The sequence below is a fragment of the Mastigoproctus giganteus genome, chromosome 4, assembly GCF_048544385.1.
Source record: "Mastigoproctus giganteus isolate SK-2022 chromosome 4, ASM4854438v1, whole genome shotgun sequence".
NCBI lineage: Eukaryota > Metazoa > Arthropoda > Arachnida > Uropygi > Thelyphonidae > Mastigoproctus > Mastigoproctus giganteus.
Window position 1 is genome coordinate 116,147,177 of NC_143578.1, and position 24,230 is coordinate 116,171,406.

General features: G+C 39.1%; 1 pseudogene across 1 annotated transcript in view; it reads left to right on the forward strand.

Moving 5' to 3' along the window:
• Positions 1-2,736: 2,736 nt before the first annotated feature.
• Positions 2,737-24,230, forward strand: part of LOC150087011 (nucleoredoxin-like protein 2) — a 40,149-nt pseudogene continuing 18,655 nt past the window's right edge. The window contains exon 1 of the transcript XR_016546860.1: positions 2,737-3,028. The product of XR_016546860.1 is annotated as a nucleoredoxin-like protein 2 (transcript). The remainder of the gene's footprint in view (positions 3,029-24,230) is intronic.

Sequence of the window (24,230 nt, forward strand, 5' to 3'; positions counted from 1 at the left end):
CTTTGGTTGTGGCGAAGATAGGCTCTTCCACTGGATGATTGTTGCTTGGTTTTTGGGTCATACCCATATACCCAACTCTCGTTACCAGTGACAACCATAGAAAGGAAGTTTTGATCACTCCTGGCCTGTTCTTGAAGATCTCTGCTAACTTCCATGCCATGCTGCTTTTGGTCTTCACTCAGTAACCGTGGCACGAACTTGGCTGTAATCCTTGTAATGTTCAATTCATCTGACAAAACCTGCTGACACGTGCCATACAATAGGCCTACAGTGCCACAAATGTCGTGGAAGGTCTGCCTGTGGTCTTCACGGATCGCCGCTCGAAACTTTTGCGACATTTTCCTGGGTGGTGCTCGATGATGGATACCCTGAGTGATCGTCGTCATCAACTGACATTCGACTGTTTTTAAAATGGTTAAACCAGTAGTAGGTCTGCATCTGGTCTAAAGCATTGTCACCAAAAGCTTGTTTCAACTTCTTATGGGTTTCTGCTGCTGTATTGTTAAGAAGGAAACAAAACTTGATGCAAATACATTGCTCTCTCACATCAGCCATTGCAACAATTGCAAACTACTTGAAACACACCACCAAAGAACTACGCATGAATATTCAATGACTCTATCCAGCCCGACACCGAGTCACAAAAGATGCATGCAGTGTTACCTAGTGCCACAAGTCCATACTAGACGTAGTTCCTGCACAACATTCAAATTTCGGGAACATTTGGGTAGCACCTCGTATGATATATTACAGTGGTAGATGCAGTGTGGTCATGGCAGCTTTGGTGCCATTAAAATCTGTATAACAACAACATAATTACAATGAAAACTCTAATATTTTTTACCTAATGTAAAATGATTAAAGATATAATCTAAGAGGATTTCAGATTACATATAACAGTAGTTGCATTATTGTATCAGCTGTAATATTTTCTTAACATAAATATTGTTATTAAATTTTGTTTAATTTTGAAATATTTATTTATAGAGAGAACCTTGAATATACTGTTCAGTATTCTGAAACTTTTAAAAAGGTATGCCAAAACTTATATCTATGATTTTAATTACTAATACAGTATTTACCGTATTTCCCCATGTATAAGACGCACCTTAATTTTGGGGCCTGAAATTTGAAAAAAAAAATGTATTACATAAAGTTATTGAACTCAAGTTTTATTCATCATAAAATTCAAACAACTCATCACTGTCAAAACTCCCATCCATTAGCTTGTCCTCATCTGTGTCTGATGATGAATCACTGTCTTCATATATTGCCTCGTCCTCAGTTCCATCTATAGCATTTGAAATGCCACACTTCTTAAATGACTTGACAACGATCTCAATCTTGATATTATCCCAGGATCTTTTCACCCAGGTACAAACTTCTCCTATAGTTGGTTTCTTCACTCTTCCTGCTGGTGTCAAATTGTCCTCAGAAGACTTCATCCATTGGTTCCATTCGTCTCTCATGGCAGCTTTGAAGGGTTTGTTAATGCTGACATCAAGTGGTTGGAGCTGGGACGTCAAGCCTCCAGGTATGACAGCAAGTTTTGTTTTTTGCTCTGCAGAAATCTTCTTTGTGTTTTTTGTTGTGTGCCCTGAACTGATCAAGCACCAATAGGGCAGGTTTGTGTAAGAGCCCACCTGGTCTCCTGCTCCAAACTTTCTCAAACCATATCTTCATCCAATCCTGATCCATCCAACCCTTGTCATGAACGTGGATAATCACTCCTCGAGGAATGTCTTCTTTTGGCATTGTTTTGCGTTTGAAAATCAGCATAGGAGACAGCTTGGTTCCGTCGGCACAACAAGCTAGAACAACTGTATAATGGCTCCTTTCATGTCCACTTGTCTTCACAGTTACAGTTTTCACCCCCTTCTTATCAACAGTTCTGTTACTTGGGACATCAAATTGAAGGGGGACTTTGTCCATATTTGCAATCTGTCCCAACTGAAACTGATGTGTCTTGGATGACAAAACGAGGAAATTCAAGGACCTGCTCATAGCTTTCAGGCATCTTTTGGGCAAGTCTGGTGCGTGTACGCATGCTTAGTCCATTCCGTTTCGTGAACCTGAAGCACCAATTGTGTCCTCCTTTGAAATCAGTAACTTCTTTTTCATCAGCAATTCTTCTTGCCTCATGCTGAACCATCTTTGTGGACACAGGAATTCTAATTGCCCTTTGCTCCTCAATCTTCAATTCCCTCTCTAATTCAAGCAATTTTACTGACTTGCCTCTAATGGCCTTCTTCTGCCGTGGCGTTTTCAGTAGGGTTTCTTCTTCCCGTAGCCAGTCTCGGATTGTTTTCTCGATTTCCATTCAGTGTTAAACTGGATCACTTTTAACATGAATTCAGCACTGTACGAAAATCTTTTCTGAGCCATTTCTGGGCAGAATGTGGCAAAATGTAACCTAATATACCCGTAACAAGTGTGAAACAATGAGTGCAAAGACAACAAGTGTGAAATGCAAGTAAAAAAAATCTACAACCACTGTATAAGACGCACCCAGTTTTTAGACCCCAAACTTTTCGAAAAAAGGTGCATCTTATACATGGGGAAATACGGTACATTCATGATAATGTTAATTTTGGAAAGAAACAAATATAATTAGTATTTAAACCTGGATTTCTCCCAGTGAAATCTGAAAATTACCAATAATGGCATTTTTTTTTTTTTGTATATTTATTTCTTGTTTCTCTCTTCTTATAGTAATGCATTACTGTTACAGAAAAAATGGAATTTCTCAGTGGTCAGAAGTTAGTAAAAAAAAAGACAAATCAGAGATTTCTTCTGATGAAGCTTTGGCTGATAAGGAAATAATTGGTTTCTACTTCTCTGCTCACTGGTGCCCACCATGTCACAATTTTACTCCAGTCCTTGCTGATATGTACACTGAAATTAAGGATAAGGAACCTTTTGAAATCATCTTTGTATCATCAGATCAGACTGCTGAGGCTATGTTTGATTACATGAATCAAAGTCATGGTGACTGGTTGGCAGTGCCATTTGATTCCCCTGTAGCAAAGTAAGTTTTTAGAAAGATGGAATTCATAAATCATAAATGACTGCAGTATGTTAAATTTTACATTGTCTTTAACAGTAATTCTGAAATTTGCTTGTTTTCCACTAAGCTTTATCCATATTTGAATGATGTTAGGTTGATATTTATGTTTTGGGTATTTAGGAATAAGTTTTGGGTATTAATCCTGGATACTGTACTGATATAATCAGACTTGAATTCTGGATATTATAATATTCCTGAAACTGTATTCACTTGATAGTTCAACATCTGCTATACTACTGATGACAGACATTTTTTTAAACAATCATTTATTCATTTTATGGTTGCTAGGGAAGGTCCAAAAAAAAAAAAAAAAAAGGAGGGGTGAAGTAGAAAGTGGGAAAGAGCAGTGCAAGATGGGATAAGACAGATTAAAGTAGGTGCATAAAGTAGAAGAATGCATCCACCCACAGGTCAGTGGAGCAGAAACTGCACCAGGCGACTAAGGGAGGGATCTGACCCAAAAGGGTGGGGGTAAAAGTCACAGGGCAAGATCACTGTGTGAAATCGCCATTGGCATCAAATTAGAAGAAGAGATGATGCAATCCTATCCAGTCCAGGAACTGAATTAGCAGGTTCCTATCGGGGTTAGCAGAATGAGTTAATCCAGTGTTGGGAAGTCAAGTCTGCGAAGCAAAGCTCATAGTGCCAATATATATAAATGTATAAAATACCGTGAAACCTCTCTAAAGCAAATTCCACTAGTTCAGAAAAAAGTCCCCACTATATGGAGTTGTCCCCTTTGAAGAGGTCAGTGTAGCTGGTTTCAGTAATCTGGAAAATTGAAATTCACTGCAGCTGGTTGCTTATGCAGTTTCTTTTTTTTTGATTATCATCATACATATTTGTGTTTCAATTAATTCTTCACTGTCTACCAAACCAGTCTAAACACAGAGGTCCTTGAGGCTGTCACTGACATTATCTCAGAAATGCCAAGCTATGCTTGCTACCTGGGAGTCTTAAAACGCTGATGGAACTGATATTCGGGTGACACTCAAGTCAAAGACCTAATTTCAGCAAAGTCTGGCTGGTCTGTGACAGCCAAATCCTCTGCTTTAACCTTCACGACGGTGGGCCTGTTAGTAACTGGATATAACCTCCGTGTGCAAGTCCTCAAATAAGGCACCTAGCACACTTGTAGGCACATTATGCTGCCTATTTTATGCTAGGTACTTTACACCCAGGTGCAAACCAATGTAAGCAAGGGTTGAGGTGTGGCATCCACACCACATGGAGGAATGCTGCCCCTCTGTGTTACCAGGCAATACTGGGTGATAGATGACTCTCATCAACCAGTGCAATACTACCACTTTGCTTATTGGAGGATTGAAGTGGAGGAACTCATGTTTAGTCTTCAGAGAAAAGCTCCTGAGACTAAACATTGGTTAAGAGATAATTTGCCTTCCCTATCTCTTCCATCATGCAGTACGATTGATGTCTTTTGAGGTTATGATGGACATCATGGCAAGGTCCAACTTCCTTACATTTCAAGGGTATAGCTTTAAAATGCTGTTCACAGGTCGGCTGCTGGAGAGTACACTGGACCGAACCTATTGGTAACTCTCTAGGAATATTCTTGATCAGCTAGTGTATAATCTTGCTGCCTCTACTCTGCAAGATAGTGACTGAAGAGAGTCCGAGTAGTGTATATGCAGGGAGCATTGTCAAAGCCACATTATGTTAAGGAACTGCACATATTCTTACCATGTGTACGCCATATCCAAAAATTTCATTATGTCATACAGCATATCCTCGCCACCTTTTTTTAATTCTGAATACACCATGAATTGTCAAAATAATAGAACAAACTTATCTGCAAAAAGATCTAAACCTACTTCCACATTCACTTCACAAATATACGTGGTCTTAATTGTAATTTCAGTGATGTTCATTTCAGCTTAGTCTGGCAGAATTCCAGTTATCGGTTGATTCAACCACTGCTCATCTCAGTTGTTCGAACTATTTTCTGTATGATTCCTTTCGCTTTAAAGGTGGTACTTGTGCATATGTCCATCTGATATTCCCTGTCAGAGACTTAGTGATTTGGAATCACCTCTTTTCAATCTTCTCTGGCTTAAAATCTCTCTACCACATACTGTCAAATTCATCTGTTGCCTCTATCATTCTCCAAACTCCACTACTCACTCTGAACTCTTCGACTTCCTCTCTTTGAAACTTGACTTTCTCCAGTCCAACTTTTCTAACAGTGAGGTAATTTACCTTGGTGATTTTAATGTTCAAGACTCCAGCTGGCTTCCATTTTCTAGTCACGCAGACCCAGCTGATCGAGATGCTAAGGCTTTTGCAATTACTAATGACCTCGCACAGATTGTTCATTTACCTATCAGAATACCATGCAATCCTAGCCAACACACTTGATCTTTTTCTCACAAACAACCCTTCTAAGTACACATCGAGGTGATTTTGCTCTAGACACCTCAGATCACAACTTGGCTATAGTCTCTTCTCCAATGGACCCTTTCTCTCTTGGCCATTCTCAACCTTGTGTTGTTTGGCATTACAAAAATCCAAAACGGGATGATCTGCGAGATTGCTATTCTTCTTTGCTTTGGATTACTGTTTTAATTCTTCTGATGTCAAGTTTTCTTATATCTTGTAACTGAAATTATTCTTGTAGGAATGGAATCCTTTATTCCACACTTCACCTTAAAATCCCATCCTGTATCTAAACCTTGGGTTTCCAATAAATGTGCTAAGACTGTGCAAGATGAGAATGTTGCATATTGTAATTGGCTTGTTTCCAAATCTCCAAGTTCATTTTCTGCCTACACCAAAGCTGGCAAAAATTAATAACTTGCTTCTTGTCAAAATGGTAGTCGGGCATTCTGGTCTCTTGGCTGCAACTTTTGCCCATCTCTATTCCCACCTCTTTCAAAACCAGATATTTCTATTGCCACCTCAGCCAAAGATAGAGCTGCTGGCAGGTGGCGCGGACACGGTTAAACAGTTGTTTTAAGTGCTCCTGATTTTCACTCGATTTTTCTAGTATAAGTGATGTTTAAAGGTTCTCACATGTTACAGTGCAACAGCCAAACAGTTATACCCCTCCCAAGGTGAGTATCTCCTGGATCCGTTTATTCTAACGCTTTCAAATTGTGTGTAAGTTTAATCGAACCAGGCACGTTCTGCGGTGAAAGATCGTCATTTTTCAGCAGTTCGGATTTCTGCCTACTGGATTGCAGCCCCAGTCAAGGTCATAGAGGAGTGATAATCCCCCCCTTCCTCAGGTGAAGTCTCTTAAAGTGATGTCCCACTATAGGGTGAAACGACATACAGCATTAGTCACAAAGCCCTTGCACAATGCCTAATGGAAAGGCGGCTTCGTGTTCCTGGAAAGCTTTGACGATTCTTCCCCATACAAATTTCTGTCGTCCAAAATGTCGGATTATAGTGCTTCAATAGCCAAGTTGTCTGGTGAATTGACTTTCTCTGAAGTTCCAGACACCAGTTTCAAGGAACCTCTAGCTATGATGGAAAAAACACTGGAAGACAAATTTCTCCCTATAAAAGGACCTTAAAGGACCTTTAAATTCTACTCATACATTTAATGATTCTCAAGATTGTGAACAAACTGGTAGTGCAGCTATTCTTGACTATCTTTTTGGATTAAAAGCAAATATGCTTGATGCATTTATAGAGGGCTGTACTGTGACACCTCTTATATTTGTTAAGATGTCCAAAAATTGGAACAATATGGAAAGGTTAGTGATAGATCTGACTACAGAGAATGAAAAGTTGAGAACAAAATTAAATGATCTTAAAGTTGAGAGGAAACAACAAAATGCCTTGCCAACCATTTCGGCTGCCACCTCTACGGGTATGGTTGCCTTAGGCGCTGGAAAACAATCTCAGAGTATTGTTAACTTACCGGATGTTCAAATAAAGTACGTACTCATAGTTAAAGCAAATGCAGATAGTAATTGTAAAACTGGTGAGGAAGTTAAAGCTGAAATTTCTAAAAGTCTTAAACCTGAATTTAAAAAATTAAAGAATAAATCAATAAGAAAAATAAGAGAAAAGGGAGTTCTAATCGAAACTGACAACAGCAAGGATATAAATAAACTTAAATCCTGCCCTAAGTTCAAGGAGTTAAAATTTTATGTTGATTCCCCTAAAAAATTAAATCCAACTGCCATAATATATGACATACCTAAAGATGTCAATGACTCTGATTTTCTGGAAGACTTATTCAATAAAAACCTTGTGGATCATGGGATTTCCCAGGAAGATTTCGAGTCTGTTAAGGTTCGTTTTAAAATCAGGTCTCAGAATAAAAACAATCAACATTGGGTTCTTGAGATCCCAAATAAAATTAGGAAAGTGCTTTTGGCTTCAAATTGCAAGGTTTTTGTCGGATGGTCTATCCATGGTATGAAGGATTTTTTCACAGCATCGTGCTGTTTTAAATGTCAGCTACGGACACTCAGCTAAAAACTGCCACCAGTCCGAGTTTACCTGTGGACATTGCAGTGACCTGGGTCATCAAATTCAAGACTGTCCTAAAATGGAGGAACCTGTTGTTTGCCCAAATTGTTGGCTTAAGAAGAGGAATGTGTGGACCATTCCTTCAAGGACTTTAAGTGCCCTGAATTTGTGAAAGCCCAAGAGGTAACAAAAATTCTGACCGACTTTACCTAACTCTGGAATGTCTTGTGTATATACTTTACAGTTAAATTGTCAGTGATCTTTATCGGTTTTAAGTGATCTTTCTAAGTTAATGGTCCGACACAAATTTCAACTTTTAGGGTTACAAGAACTGTAGTAGTAGTAGTGGCATGTGATGCAAGAAAGCAAGTGTATGAGCTTATGTAGCATCAGCCAAAAAAAAAAAAAAAAATCACACCATTTGCTCCAAATGCCTGTCCAGTTCCTCCTTAAATTTATTCAACCTATCGACTTCGACAATGACAGATGGAAGTTTGTTCCAGCAATTAACCACCCGCTGGCTAAAGGCAAATTTTCCACATCTATTCTACATCTGTCTTTTCTTAATTTGAATTTATGCCCCCTTAGGTTCGTAATCTGAACAAGTGGAAGGATCCCATCAGAATTCAGTGTGCTCAACCCATTCAAGGCCTTATACACCTCAATCAGATCACCGCGCAGGTGCCTAGTCTCCAGCCACTGCAATTTGCAGAACTTAAGCCTCTCTTGGTACGAGGATCCCTTCATTCCCCTCACCAATCTTGTTGCCCTTCTCTGTACACGCTCAAGCAAATCAACATCCTTCCTAAAATGAGGCCTCCAGACCTGTACGCAGTACTCAAGGCATGGCCTGACCATTGCCTTATACAGAGGGACAATCACCTCCTTTTCTCTGCCAACAAAATTCCTATATATCATTGACAAACCCCCATGACCTGCCCTGTCAGCCTGTCTGCATTGCTCAGAAAACTTCATATCTGACTGCACAATTACTCCTAGGTCTTTTTCATTTTCTACCACCTTAAGTGTAGTACCACACAGTTGGTACTTTTCTCTCGGGTTACTTCTAGCCATATGCAGTACTTTGCATTTGTCAAGGTTAAACTTCAGTTGCCACTTCTTAGCCCATCTGACCAAATTATCTAGATCCTGTTGCAGTAGCACACTGCCATTACTGCCATTAACAACCCTGCCAACCTTTGTATTCTTATAAGGGTGTGGTCAAGGGCCTCCCTCTCAGCTGTTGCATTATTTCTTCAAACCCTGTTACGGTCAGTGACCGGGGTAATGCCACCAGGGTTTGGGCCACCTGGTGGTTGCTGACCCCCTCGTTACTGTAACAGAAGTTTCTAGTCTTTGCACCACACATGCTGCATGTGCATGCTTGGAAGACTGTTTTGGAAAAATTTATGTGGTTTCTCTGTACACTCAATGTAGTCAGGCTGGGCAGGCCATATAGCCATTTCTAAATTACATGGAAGACGTTTTGATCCATTTATCTGGTTTTCCTCTCATTTTTATGATGGATGCTAATGCTCACTCCCAGCTTTGGAATAGCCCTACTACAGACTCTAAAGGTGAGCTTTTGGAGGAGCTTATTCAGTCCAATAACCTCACTCTGTGGAATACCCCAGGCCATCCGCCTACTTTTGTTTCTTCTGTGGATCAATCTTATATTGACATTACCCTTTCAAACTCTACTCTTGGTTATGGCATTTCCAACTGGCTTAGCCATACTTATAGGTTTAAGACAAAACACATTGATTGGAATATCTTTGATGTAAAGGTTCATGAGCTTATTTCAGAAGAAATAATCGTCCAATGGCTAGCTTCCTGCTGATATTTTAGTTTCTAGGGTTCAAGAGATTCTAATCACCGCCTGTGAGTCCACTCTAAAAAAGAAAAAATGAATAGTGTTTCATGGTGGACCCCAAATCTCACGATTTTCAGAAGAATCGTGAGATTTGGGGTCCACCATGAAATGGTGGGGTCCTTGGGGTCCATTACAAAATGCTCGTCGTAATTTTCAGAGAGCAAAGAGAGCTAACAGGCCCAGAGATGAGATTGACAGATTTAGTGAGTTGTATAAATCCAATAGAAGGAGTTATTTCAATACCATTTTCCAAGAGAAGAAACTTGCCTGGGCAAGGTTTGTTCAGCATAACATAAATAAAGATCCGTGGGGATTACCCTACAAACTTGTTACTAACAAGGTTCATCCCGGCGATGTTCTTTCTTCTATTATTGTAAATGGTAATGAAACCCTGAACTGGAGTTTGTTCATAAATGCTATCTTGGATGGCTTGCTCCATGAGGACACTGCCTCCTGTGAAAACACCATCCAAACCATAATGAGATTAGATCATTTATCTTACCATGGGCCCCAAACCAAAGCTCCTTTTATGGATACTGAGTTGGAATCTGCTATCTCAACCTTAAGGGATGGTAAATATCCTGGACAGGATCTCCTTGAGGTTTCTGTACTTAAAAGATTTTGGAAAAATTGCCCATTAATTATATTAAATCTTTTGAATGCTTGTCTGTCTTCAGGATTATTCCTGTTGGCTTGGAAACAGGCTAGACTTAAACTTCTGCTTAAGTCCTTTGACAAACCCTCCAATGATCTGGCTCTTACAGGCCCATTGCACTGCTGCCCATCCTTGGCAAAGTTTTGGAAAAATTAATTGTTTCCCGTCTTCTAAATTACTATTTAGATAGAAACCTAAGTTCCCCACTCCAATTTGGCTTTACACGTGGAAGGTCTTCTGTTGATGCTATTTGTCAGGTTTTGAGTTCTGTTTAAAATTCCAATTCTAAATATGTCCTCGGTCTCTTTGTTGATTTCCTAGTGGCATTCGACACTGTTTGGTGGCCGAGCGTCCTGGCGAGGTCCAGAGAAGCCGGGGTCTCTGCTCCTATTTAACGTCTCCTTTAGAATTACTTTGATTCTCGCAGCATCATAGTTTCCTCAGGATTCTGCTCTGTCTCCAGATCTGTTTATAGGGGCTGCCCTCAGGGTTCTGTTCTTGGCCCTGTGTAGTGGAACATGGTCCTTGATGGGTGGCTCTCGGTTGCTCGAGACAACATCCTACAGATAGCTTACGCAGATGACCTTGCTATTCTGATTTTTGGTAATTCCCGCCGGGAGCTAGAGTGCAGAGCAAATGAAGTTCTAGAGGACTTGAATATCTGGTGTCAAACACATAAACTTCAAATCTCGACTAATAAAACAAAACAAATGTTGCTAAAGGGCTCTCTTGATGTGAATAGACCACCTGTTATTAAGTTGAATGGAGAAATGATTAGGAGTACTCAGCAGCATAAATACTTAGGAATTTATTTTGATGACCATCTTAATTTTAATTACCATGCAAAATATGTACTTCAGAAAATAAAAGCTATGACCTATGAATTTATTAAGATTACCAGGAGTACTTTTGGTGTAAAGAAATCTTCCATTAAATTATACTACTCTTGTATATTTATACCAGTTGTGTGTTATGCGACTGGGGCCTGAGGATACAGAATCGGTAACTCCCTTGTTCAAAAATATCTTACCCAAGCACAAAGATTCTTTCTTTTCGCTGTAAGTAGAGCTTGTCGAACTGTCTCTACAGCTGCTCTCCAGGTCCTCAGTCATCGATTGCCAATCCAATATGAAGTAAAGTTACACTATCTTTTATATTGTAGAAGAAAAAATGTTCCTGCGATTGTAAATGGTATAACATATAATACTGACTTGCAAGAAAATGTAGACATTAAAAGAATGAGAAATGAATTGTTGTAGAGCGTGGCAAAATATCTGGTCTACCTCTACTTTGGGTAGGGAGACCTTTAAGTTTTTTCCCAAGGTTGTTGATTACGACAAGAAAATGGACTGGTTCAATCCTGGTTTATACGTTACGTTTTTATATACTGGTCATGGAAGTCTTAACTTTAAATTGTTCTTACTAGGATTAAGTAACACTCCTCTCTGTAGTTGTGGTGCTCAAGAAACTGTTGAGTACCTCGTCTTTCATTGTCCCCTGTACGATGATTTAAGACTGGACTTTCAACTTCTCACAAATGTATTTGACTGCTCCGAACTGCCAAGATTGATTAACTGTTCTGAATATTATACTGCCTTCTCCACCTATGTAGAGAAATTGTTTAAATGGAGGGAAAGAATTCTTGCTCCTGAGGTTCAGTAAAATGCTAGACTGTTTCTTTGGATTACTCTTACCTGATGTATTGATCAGTCTGCTGGACTCCGAAGCCCAGTATTTATTTATGTATCATCATTGTATATAGTCTATTTATGTATCATCATTGTATATAGTCTATTTATGTATCATCATTGTATATAGTCTATTTGTGTACCATCATTGTATATAGTCTTTTTATGTATAATTAATCATTGTACTTTTTATGTATAATTAATTATTGTACTTTTTATGTATAATTAATCATTGTACTTTTTATGAATAATTAATCATTATAAATTGTACACAATGTATAGATTACTTTCAGTGGCGAATAGGGGAAACCCTGGAGCCTGCCAAAAAAATAATAAAATACTTTGACTTTTAGCATCCTATTTTTCTTCCAACTCGTGTTTTGATGATCTTGGTAGACCACCTCAAACCATTCCCAGTACACACCATTCAATACCTCCTGTGTCTTCCATCAAAGGGATGTCAGAAGGATTTTGATCAACCTTGGTGCTAAGAAAGCTCCAGGTCCTGATGGTATTTCTCCGCTTGTTCTCAAAACCTGTGCTCCTGAACCAACTCCTGTTTTGTGTCGCCATTTTTCACTTTCTTATTCCAAAGGTGTTTTTCCTTCTGCTTGAAAATTTGCTCACATCCAGCCATTTCCTGAAAAGGGTGACAAATTCCTTCCATCTAATTATCGTCTGCACAAACAGCTTCAACTTCTCAAATATCCACTACCAATTCCTTAAATGCTGATCTCCAGTAATTCTCCAGAGGGGCAAAGATAACTTAGTTGATTTCAATCCTTCCAAAACTCAGTCCTGTCTTATATCTTGCAAAAAAAGAATCTTTCTGCTCGTATGCTTATCTTTGATGTCACTCTAATTTCTAGGCAAGATCATATATCTCTGTTGGGATTACCCTGACCTCTCTTAGCATAAGCATATTACAAATATTGCTTCCTCTGCATCTAAAAAACTGGGTTTTTTCTTTCGCTCTCGGCATTACTTTTCTTCCGAACAGCTATTCACTCTGTACAAATCACAAATCTGCTCTACCATGGAATATTGTTCCCACATTTGGGTGGTGTCCCCAAAACCTCTCTCAGGTTTCTAGATTCCATTCAAAAGGAAGCAGTTAGATTAATTAATGACTCATCTCTAACAGAGACACTCCAATCTCTGTGTCACAGAATTTCTGTTTCTGCTGCATGCCTTTTCTATAGATACTTCCGTGGGCACTGTTCTTCTGAATTGGCTTTTATAATTCCCGCTCTCTCTCTCTTCCAATGCAGTCTGATCATGTGCCGTAATCAACATCCTTTTACTGTCCAACTTCAAACTCACAGAACCAACTTTTCTTCTTCCTCATTTATTCATTCAATTTCTGTTTTCTGGAACAACCTTCCTTCATACATATTTCCTGAAAATTACAATCTACAGAATTATTATATTATTAATTATATTAAATTATTATATTTGTATAATAATTTTTTTCATGTAATCTGTGATTTTTGTGTACCTTTTCTAGAACAGTTTGTTTTTATATTCTAGAATGTTTTGTGATAGTTTGTTATTTGTGATATGGGAAATATTTTCATATTATTTTTAATTCACAATATTAAAAATTTATCATGAAAAAAAATGTATCCATTATATTTCCCTAGTAGTTTAAAAAAATAAAAAAAAGTTGCGCGTCTGCCGAGCACGCACGATAGATGGTTTTATGTGAAACATCCTTCGCATTTCTTTTAGATATTTTTACTTATATATATTGATTATGAAATAAAAGAACTCTTGTATTGAAAATATTTTATTGATCATTCACAAATTTCCATAATTTGTGGAAGACAAGATACAATGAATTTATGATAACTAAAGTAAGAGACACATACTTGCTACTGCAACATATCTGAATGACTCTGAAAACAGCATCAATTGAGATACCCAGTCTTATAGCTGAAACGACATACACAGCTGTTCAGGCCAACTTACAATGGAATGTAATGAAAATGCAAGATGAAAAAAGAAATTGTTGACAAAACTTTGTATTGTTGCAGTCATATGACAAATACTTGCAACCATACTTACTGCAGTAGTAACTGCAGGAAGTATGATTGTGACGTCATACTATTCAAAAATTCTAAAAAGTTAGAACTCGAGATATCATACTGGTCACAAAAATGCGTCACTCGCTCTAATCATACTACTAGTGAGTGCTTGTGACTAGTGTGTGAGCATGGGAAGTGCCTCTGGCAGATGACATCACCTCTGTGATCGATCAGATTGACTTGGTAGGCAGCCCTCCTCCCCCGATGTTTCACATCAAAAAGTCGGCAAATGTGCAAGCCCATTGGTAGAATATTTACAGCTCACCACTGGTTAGTCTGCATGGCCACATGTTTGCAAAGAGGTTGCGGGTTCAAGTCTGTGCATAGTCACAAAAAATGCACAGTCCATTGTTGACCGTGGTGCTGAAAATCCAGCTGCCATTAATAGTTCGATATGTATTCACTTGCAATGAATTTGTAAACTGCTAGCCTCAGCCATCTAGACAATAAATATTTAGCAAATAAATAAATATTTATTTGTTAGTGTCATAAACCATTAGGTCAAACATTTTGTTTTAAAAATGAAGAAAACTGGCTTTCTGCTATGAATAGACTTTTATTGCAGATTTCTAATACCAGTGAAGAAGAAGAAGAGAATACAACAGAGCAAGTGGAAGCAATAACTAAAATAAATTTAATAAGTTTTAATATGACAAGTAGTTTTCAGGATGATTACTCCTTCCTCAGCAAGAAAGGTACATACATACAGAAATGCAAACATAACATAAAACGTTAGGAATGGAATAAATTATACTAAATAGGCTGTGCATGATCAGATAACTGGGAGAGTGCATACATGAACGCAAGAGTGTTCAGTCATTCACTAGGCCAGTTCAGGCAATTGTTGTTGGTGCGCGGCACACATGGGATTGCTGCCAGCGTTTGTCATGTTTCAAAACTACTGACTCCAAAATTGGGTGTAGCCTTCTACCTGTACTGCGATTTAAATCTTTGTGACAGTTGGATATATTTAGGGACTCTAAACATAGGCAGTGATAGTAGTGTTGAGATTGGTCGATCACCTCACCATCGCGCCTGGGGTTGAGATCATGATGAGTTGACCAAAAGTGCTCTGCGATTGCAGAGTGTTCAGAGTCACCCAGGTGGATGGACCTGTCATGTTCCGTGAGGCAGTCCTGATGACGTCTGGAGCCTTCTCCTACATAGTAGCTGCCACAATCGTGGCAAGTAATCCGATATACAATGCCACTGCGTAAGAGAGAGGGGGCGATGGGCGTTTTACTCTCGAGATCAGAGATCATAAACTCCTACTAGGAAGTTGTATGCATTTCGTGTGGTACTCACACAGGATCTTAAAAATCTGGTCTGAGGCACCCAGATAATACGGAATATAAGCAGTAGGTACACTGTCACTGTCGTGAGGGAATGAGGGCCTCAGGTGAGTTACAAGCTCTTGTCCTTGTAGTAAGCGCCTGTCTAACACACGGACTAGGTATCTACAATTGGGAAATCAGCTTTTACTCTAGAAACCTCGGTGCACCCAGCTTCCTCTGAGCTGGAATGGCTCCAAGCTTGAGAGAGTAGAGCTCATGCAGTGCTGTTTAGATGACAAGGAGCATGGGCTGACCTGTAGTTCGTGAATTGCCTGCAGCACATTGGTTTCTGTTATACTGAGGTTTACAGATGAGGGCCCACTTGACACTACTATCACTGCCTATGGTTAGAGTCCCTAAATATATCAGCTGTCAAAAAGTTTTAAATCACAGTAGAGGTACAAGGCTACACCCAATTTTGGAGTCAGTAGTTTTGAAACACGACAAATGCTGGCATCAATCCCATACGTGTGCCACGCACCAACAACAATCGCCTGAACTGGCCTTGTGAATGACTGAACACTCTTGCATTCATGTATGCACTCTCCCAGTCATCTGATCAAGCACAGCTTATTTAGTATAATTTATTCCATTCCTAACGTTTTATGTTATGTTTGCATTTCTGTATGTATGTACCTTTCTTGCTGAGTAAGAGGTTCGTCACCCTGAAAGCTATTTGTCGTATTAAAACTTATTAAATTTATTTTAGTTACTGCTTTAACTGGCTCTGCTGTATTCTCTCCTTATAAACCATGGAAACCAGTGCCACAGGCCCATTCTCTTTCACTAGTAAAGATTACCAATAGTTTATTTAAGGCACACAATTCCACTGCTTCTGTTTTGTAAGTGGCATTAATTAATTACTTTTTTTTTTTTTTTTGGGGAGGGATTAATTCTACATTTATATTTGTCTTTTATTTTAGTTTTTTTATTATTATTATTATTTATTTTTTTTTTTTCCAACCAAAAAAAAAAGGCTCTGGAATGCAAACACATCCATTGGCCAGTACTATGTAAATGAATGACAAAACACAAGAAAAAAATTTAAGAAAAATTTTCCTTTGTAATTTTACTAAAAAATTTACTTTTAGAACATATAAACAAAGTAAGCATTGTTAGAAACTATAGTTCACTGCATTTCTTAATGACATGTAATTTTCCTGTGGTGATGTGCAACATAATTTTCTTATATAGTAACTCCAAACATGAACGGTTATTGGAACTTATAGACTCTAATAACTGTGGTACTCTGCTATTGTATATGGATTGAGGGTTCTGAAGAAGATACTTATTGATTTTGGACTTGAATTTCTGTAGATTGTAATTTTGTGGAATTACATAAAAGTAAAGGTTGAGCCAAAAACACAGAAATACAGCAGTAGCTAAAAGTGCATATGCAGTTTATATTTTAATATTTTTGTACTATATTGACAAAAAATCCATTTCCTTTTAACATAAAATGTTGTTGTTATTTGAACATTAGCAACTAAGGCCATATTACTCCGGGGATATGCAGTGGTCATTCCCTGACCTTTCCACATCCTCCGTATTTGGTGGTCCGCACTGCTGCTCCTTCCCACCTGGCTATGGAGGTGCCTTAACATAAAATACCAAAAAATATTAGAAAATATTATAAATTAACCTAAATTTCTTATACCTTGAAGACAATTAGCATTAGCATTAGCATTAGTAGAGGCATTTGATGCAAGAAAGCAAGCTTATGCAGCATCAGCCAAAAAAAAAAAAAAAAAAAAAAAAAAGTAACATAAATAAATAAAAATAACCAATTCCACTTCACCCCTCTGTTCGTTCGAAATACCTGTCCAGCTGAGCCTTAAACTTATTTAGGCTATCAACTTCCACGACAAGGGATGGAAGTCTGTTCCACCCACCAACCACCCGCTGGCTAAAGGCAAATTTCCGCACATCTATCCTACATCTGTCTTTCCTCAATTTGAATTTATGCCCTCTCAGGTGATTTTTCTGAGCTAGAGGAAGAATCCCATCAGCATTGAGCATGCTCAAACCATTCAAGGCTTTGTACACCTCTATCAGATCACCCCGCAGGTGCCTAGTTTCCAGACACTGTAATTTGCAAAACTTAAGCCTTTCTTCGTAAGAGAACCCCTTTGTCCCATTCACCAATCTAGTTGCCCTTCTCTGTACTCGTTCCAGCAGCTCTACATCCTTCCTGAAATGAGGCCTCCAGGCCTGTATACAGTACTCTAGGTGTGGCCTGACCATTGCCTTATACAAGGGAATAATCACCTCCTTATCCCTGCTAGAAAAATTCCTATATATCATTGACAATACACCATGAGCTACTCTTGCAGCTCGTCTGCACTGCTCAGAGAACTTCATATCTGCCTGCACCACCACCCCCAGGTCCCTTTCATTCTCTACCACTGTCAGTGTAGTACCACAGAGTTGATACGTTGCTCTGGGGTTGCTGTTTCCCATATGTAGTACTTTACATTTGTCAATGTTAAACTTCATTTGCCACCTCGAAGCCCATCTGCTCAACCTTTCCAAATCCTGTTGCAGCAGCATAGTGTCAGTAGTGTCCTTGACAACCCTGCCAACCTTCGTATCGTCTGCAAACTTGGACATTAAGCCTGATATACCATCATCAATATCATTTATAAACACAGAAAACAATAAAGGCCCCAATACTGAACCCTGAGGGACTCCACTAATAACATTAGTCCACGATGAGCAGTGTCCATTGATTACCACTCTCTGTCTTCTCCCCCTCAACCACCCCTTTATCCATAGCAGCAACTTGCCTCCAATGCCACACTGCTCCAATTTGTGCAGCAGTCTTCCATGTGCAACAGTATCAAAAGCCTTTCTAAGATCCAAGTATATAATATCAAAGTTATTCCCTGCATCCAGTTCTTTTGTGACTGCATCATAGTATCCAATCAAATTGGTAAGGCAAGACTTCCCCTTAACAAAACCATGCTGTGTCCTAGCTATAACTGAAGTCTTGTCTAGATGATCCTGCAGTGCTTCTTTCACCAGTGCCTCCATTAATTTTCCGGGAACAGAAGTTAAACTCACAGGTCTATAATTACTTGTGTCAGCCTTTGATCCCCCTTTGTGAATTGGGGTCACATTTGCACATCTCCAGTCAATGGGTACCTCCCCTGAGTCCAAGGAAGCTCTCATAATTATGGCTAAGGGTTTGCTTACCTCCTTTGCTGCCTCCTTTAATATAACTGGATAGATCCCATCTACCCCAGGTGCCTTTCTTGTGTTTATCTTCAACAATTTCTCCTCCACTTTGCTCTCAGTTATTACAAGATTCTCTAGCTTACTGCTAGAGTTGAATACACCCCTGGCATTCCCCTCGCTGAATACCTCCTCATGTGTGAATGTCGATGCAAAATATTCATTTAGTTTGTTAGCTACCCGAGCAGGGTCATCAACAGTTGACCCATCGATCTCAAGTGGACCAATCTGATTCATCCCTTCCTTCTAGAGTTTACATAAGTAAAGAACTCTTTGCTGTTTCTCTTCGCATCCCTTGCCAAGGATCTCTCGTAATCTGCCTTCGCCTGCCTAACCTCCTTTGTAACTTGGTTACAGATCAACTTGTATCTATCATAGGCGTCCGTGTCACGTGTTAATTTGTATGTATCCCATGCATTTTTCTTCTCTGCCATATGCCTCATTAGTTCATCTGACAACCATTTAGGCCTAAACCTTGAACAATATTTCTTAGTTGGTATGTAAAGCCTAGTAGCTTCCACGATAAGTTCTTTGAATGCTTCCCATTTTGAATTTGCTGTTGGCAATATCATCAGTTGATCCCACTGTATAGAATTTAAATACTGTCTCAGTCCATTGTAGTCGCCTTTACGAAAGCAATACCCCTTCCCTTTACCCCTAATGGTAGTTACCTCTTTGAGTAACTCCCACTTCAGCACACTGTGATCACTGCCACCAAGTGGTTCATTTATCTGCAGATTCTTAATGCATGAAGAATCACTACTGATAATCAAATCAAGAGTATTACTCCCTCTAGTTGCCTCCCGAACATGCTGATGTAGAAAACAATCATCCAATAAATCCACAAAAGCCTTGCTACTGTGTGAGTGACCAGCCCCCAAATTCCAGTCAATATCTGGGAAATTAAAATCCCCCATTATAAGACTCTCTGATTTACTGGCCCACTCTATTTCTCCGAACAGTTTCTTATTATACTCATCAGAGTCATTAGGCCTATAGCACACTCCTACTCTCAGTTTTGATCTCCCAATGCTTATGTCACACCAAACTGACTCGACACTGCACTGTCCAGCGATGTCGACTGGCTTCACTTCCTTGGATTTTATGTGTTTTTTAACTAATAGCATAACCCCTCCTCCCTTCCTATCCTGTCTATCCTTTCTGTAGACATTGTACTCCCCAAATTCCAGTTCTGCATTTCTTATATCTGTGTGACACCACGTCTCTGAAATCCCCACAATATCTGCCTTTGATGTTTTGAGCAATACCTCAAATTCATCAAATTTATTTACTAAACTCCTAGCATTGGTGTACACACAAGTATACATGCACCTGTTCTTTTTCTTAGCTACCCTAACACAACCCATGTGTTTACTTGTACCCCAATGATTCCCAGCAGTCTCTGAAATATCCTGCATCTTATTTTCCAGGCTGCGGCTCATTCGAATAGAAGCAGTGCAAGAATCACTTTCACCTCTGCCAGTGGCTACTGTTAATCTATTAGTCCTTGTATCCCCCCAATCTAGCAGTTTTCCGACCCACCTAACATTGCCTCGATAGCATCAGCAAACATTCTTGCACCCTTTCTATTTAAGTGTATCCCATCCCTGTAGAAGCAGTCTCTCCTGTTAACAAGTACAGACCAGGCTGAAAAAAATTCTACCCCTTGAGCCCTGCACAATCTTTCCAGGGCCGAATTGATTGACAGGGCTCTCATCATATACTCCCTCCTATCGTGTCTGGGCAGAATTGCAGACACTTTCAATTTCAACCCTAATTCACGGCTTTTTTTCATCAGTGACCTGTACTTGTCAAGTAATTCCGCCGGTCTCCTACTCTTAATGTCATTAGTTGTTGTTGTTGTTGTTGTGCAGGAAGTGGCTCCATCTTGATGAAACCACATATTCTGATTGCTGAGACAATGTAATTTAGGGAACAGATAGGTTTTAATCATATTTTGGTAACATTCTCTTGTAATTGTTACATTCTTGTTTCAAAAAAAGGATAGTTCCATCACTACAAAGAATGAAACACCACATTTTATGATTACCTTGGCTAAACAAAGAGAAATTTAATATATTTCACATGGATATCTTGTGCCTAGTAACAAAAGTTCTGTTTATTTTTGAACCTCAAGATGAAAATGAGCCTTACTGAGTTTTTATAGTGGGCAAAATGATGCAGGGAAGCAAGCCTATTACAGCATCAGCAAAAAAATAAATAAATATAATCCTTATTGTGGTAAGAAAAATAACATGCAAGTCCCTTTGTGATATAGGAATGCCAGGGGGTTTACAATCAGAGTGATAAATAAAACAATAATCAATACGGTGATATATAAATATATATATATATATATATATATTTTTTTTTTTTTTTTTGCTAAAACCCCAAACACAAGAGGTATATGAAAAGTTGGTTCTGTGAGTTTGAAGTTGGACAGAAAAAGGATGTTGGCTGGTGGCAGCACGTATTCGGACTGTTTAGAAACAGACAGAGCTGGAATTATAGAAGCCCATGGAAGTGTCTGTAGAAAAGGCATGCAGCAGAAACAGTGCATCTATGAGATAGCAAGTGGAGGGACTCTGTTAGAGATGAGTCATTAATTAATCTAACTGTCCTCTTCTGAATGGAATCTAGAAGCCTGAGAGAGAGGTTTTGGGGGCACCGCCCCAGATGTGGGAACAATATTCCATGGTAGGGTGGATTTGCGATTTGTACAGGGTGAACAGCTGTTTGGAAGAAAAGTAATGCCGAGAGCGAAAGAGAAAACCAAGTTTTTGAGATGCAGAGGAAGCAATATTTGTAATGTGCTTGTGACAAGAGAGAGAGAGATAAGAAGTCAGGGTAATACCAAAAGAGATATCAACTTACCTAGAAATTGGAGTGTCACCAAAGGAGCATAGGAGCAGAAGAATCCTCTTATAAGCATAGGAGCAGAAGAATCCTTTTTGCGAGATATAAATCAAGACTGAGTTTTAGAAGGATTGAAATCAACTAAGTTGTCTTTGCCCCACTGGAGAATTACCTGGAGATTGGCATTTAAGGAATTGGTAGTGGATATTCGAGAATTTGAAGCTGATTGAGCAGGTCAAGGTTTCTCAAAATGGAAAGTGGAATGCAATGTACTATCATCGGCAAAACTATGGATAGGATTTTCAATCAATGGAAGAAGGTCATTAATATACAAGAGGAAAAGAGTGGGGGAAAGAACTGAATCTTGGGGGACACCAGCATTAGTGGAGAAGTCAGAAGACAGCCATCTACCATTACCCTCAGTGAGCAATCAGAGAGAAAACTGGATAACCAATTACAAAAAACAGTTGGCAAACCATAAGATGGAAGCTTGTTTAGAAGACCTTTATGCCAAACACAATCAAAAGCCTTTGAGATGAAAAGAGCAACTCCTTGTGTTTGACCAAACTTTTCCATTGCATTTGTCCATAAATGGGTAACATAAGCTGGAATGTCATCAGTGGATAGACACTGATCAGACGAAAGGTTTCTAGATACTTTAAGAGTTGGCGGTTAATTGATTTCTCCATTACTTTAGAAAGAGTAGATGTAATTGCAATGGGGCAATAATTGGATGAGAGGGATTTGTCACCCTTTTTAGGAACAGGCTGGATATGAGCACATTTCCAAGCAGAAGGAAAAACACCTTTGGATTAAAGAAGTGAAAAAAGGCGAGAAAGAACAGGAGTAAGTTCAGGAGCACATGTTTTGAGAACACGTGATGAAATACCATCGGGACCTGGAGCTTTCTTAGCATCAAGATTTCTCAAAACCCTTCTGACATCCTTTTGACGGAAGACCACAGGAGGCATTCAATGGAGCGTTTTGGGAATGGTGGGAGGTGTTTTACCAAGATCATTAATACAATGAGTTGGAAGAAAAATGGGATGCTAGCAGGTCAGCTTTATCCTTGGCTGAAGGGACAACAGAACCATCTGGTTTTGACATAGGCGGGAGCAGGGATGGGCAAAAGTTGCGGCCAATAGCTTTGGCAAGAGACCAGAATGCTCGTCTACCGTTAGGGCAAGAAGCAAGTTTTCTACTCTTAGCCTGTTCAAAATCTAGTTTGAACTGATTAATAACTGCTTTACAATTGTTGCAAACTTTGGTGTAGGTAGAAAATGAATCTGAAGATTTGGAAACAAGCCAATTATGATATGCAACATTCTTCTCTTGAACAGCCTTAGCACATTTATTGGAAAACCAAGGTTTAGATAAAGGATGAGATTTTAAAGTGGAGTGTGGAATAAAGGATTCCATTCCTACAAGAATAATTTCACTGACACGATCTGAGCAAACATTGACATCTGAAGTTTTGAAACAGTAGTCTGACCAAGGAAAAGAAGAAAAGAAATCTTGCAGGTCATCCCATTCTGCATTATTGTAATGCCAAACAACAGGAGTTTGGGAATAGTCATGAGATAAAGGCTCCACTGGAGAAGAGACAATCACCAAGTTGTGATCTGAGGTGCCTAAAGGACCTCTCACTTCGAATGTGTACTTAGAAGGGTTGTTTGTGAGAAAAAGATCAAGCATGTTGACTGTATGGTTAGGATTATCCGGTATTCTTGTATGTAAATGAACAATCTGTGCAAGGTCATTAGTAATTGCAAAAGCCCCCATTTAATAAAATGCACTTACTCCAATATTTCTGCTATTCTTCAAAAACATGGTGGAAGCTATTTTTTGATATGCATTTGAGAATCAGCTCCACTGTCTTTACAACTTCTTTTGACAACTGTAAACATTCTCTTTGTAGCTCCTTCTTTAACTTTGGAAATAAAATAAAAAATTGCAGGGTGCAAGGCAGGGCTATAGGGCTGATGAGGAACACATTTGACAGTAATGCTGGCTAATAGGTATTTGGTGACAGCAGCTTCTACCCACCTGTGTGCAGTTATGGTTGTTTGTAATAAGTGTGATCCTGCAAAGTGTGCAGTATGGTTCTGTAGTATGGTCCTGTAACAGTCGTATGAAGTGGCACAACGTGCTGATAAACCATTCCGTGAATGTCAAAAATAAAAGATGGCCATAACCTTTCCTACAGAAGCCACAACTTTTGCTTTTTTCAGTGTTGGCAATGACAGACTTCCAAACAGAGCTTTTTTGCCTACTCTCTGGTTTGAAATGATGAAGTCATTTCTCATCTACCATTATCACCTTGTGCAGAATATGCAAACTTGCTGTTGCTCATGTGTGAGTGATCTTAGAACCCAGCATGCACAAACATATGTCATATGCAAATGGTCATGGGGAATACCATGCATGCTTCCTACTGATATTCTCAACATCTCTGCCAGTTGCCTTAGTGTTATATAACAATCTTCGCTCTTGATTACAGAAGCAATATATTATGGTTTCTGTGGAGACAGCAATGGTTGGAGCTTGCAGGACTGCTGATTTTTGTGATTGAATCACATCCATCTTTAAACATTCTAACTTGCCTGTGAGCTGTGGTGAAAGCATAGATTCACTATAAGCCTCTTTTAACATTTCATATGCTTCAGCTCATGTTTTCTTGATATGGAAACAAAATCTAAGAGAAGTATACTGTTCCTTGCGCATCATGTCCGTTGTTACATGGGTGAAACCGAACAGGCATAAACTTGACCAACTGCCAAGGTCACACCCTGTGCACGAGTCAACCGCACAGTTGCTATGTTTTGAAACTTGGTGTGGTCTTAAATTCCGCAGCTCAGCTAAAAATAGCAAGAAGTATGGTTCATGAAAAATTATGATTGTTCTTTATTAAACAGCCCTCGTATATATTCAGTTTGTCACAATACAATCTGTATAGGATTATCATTCCCATTTACCGTATTTCCCCATGTATA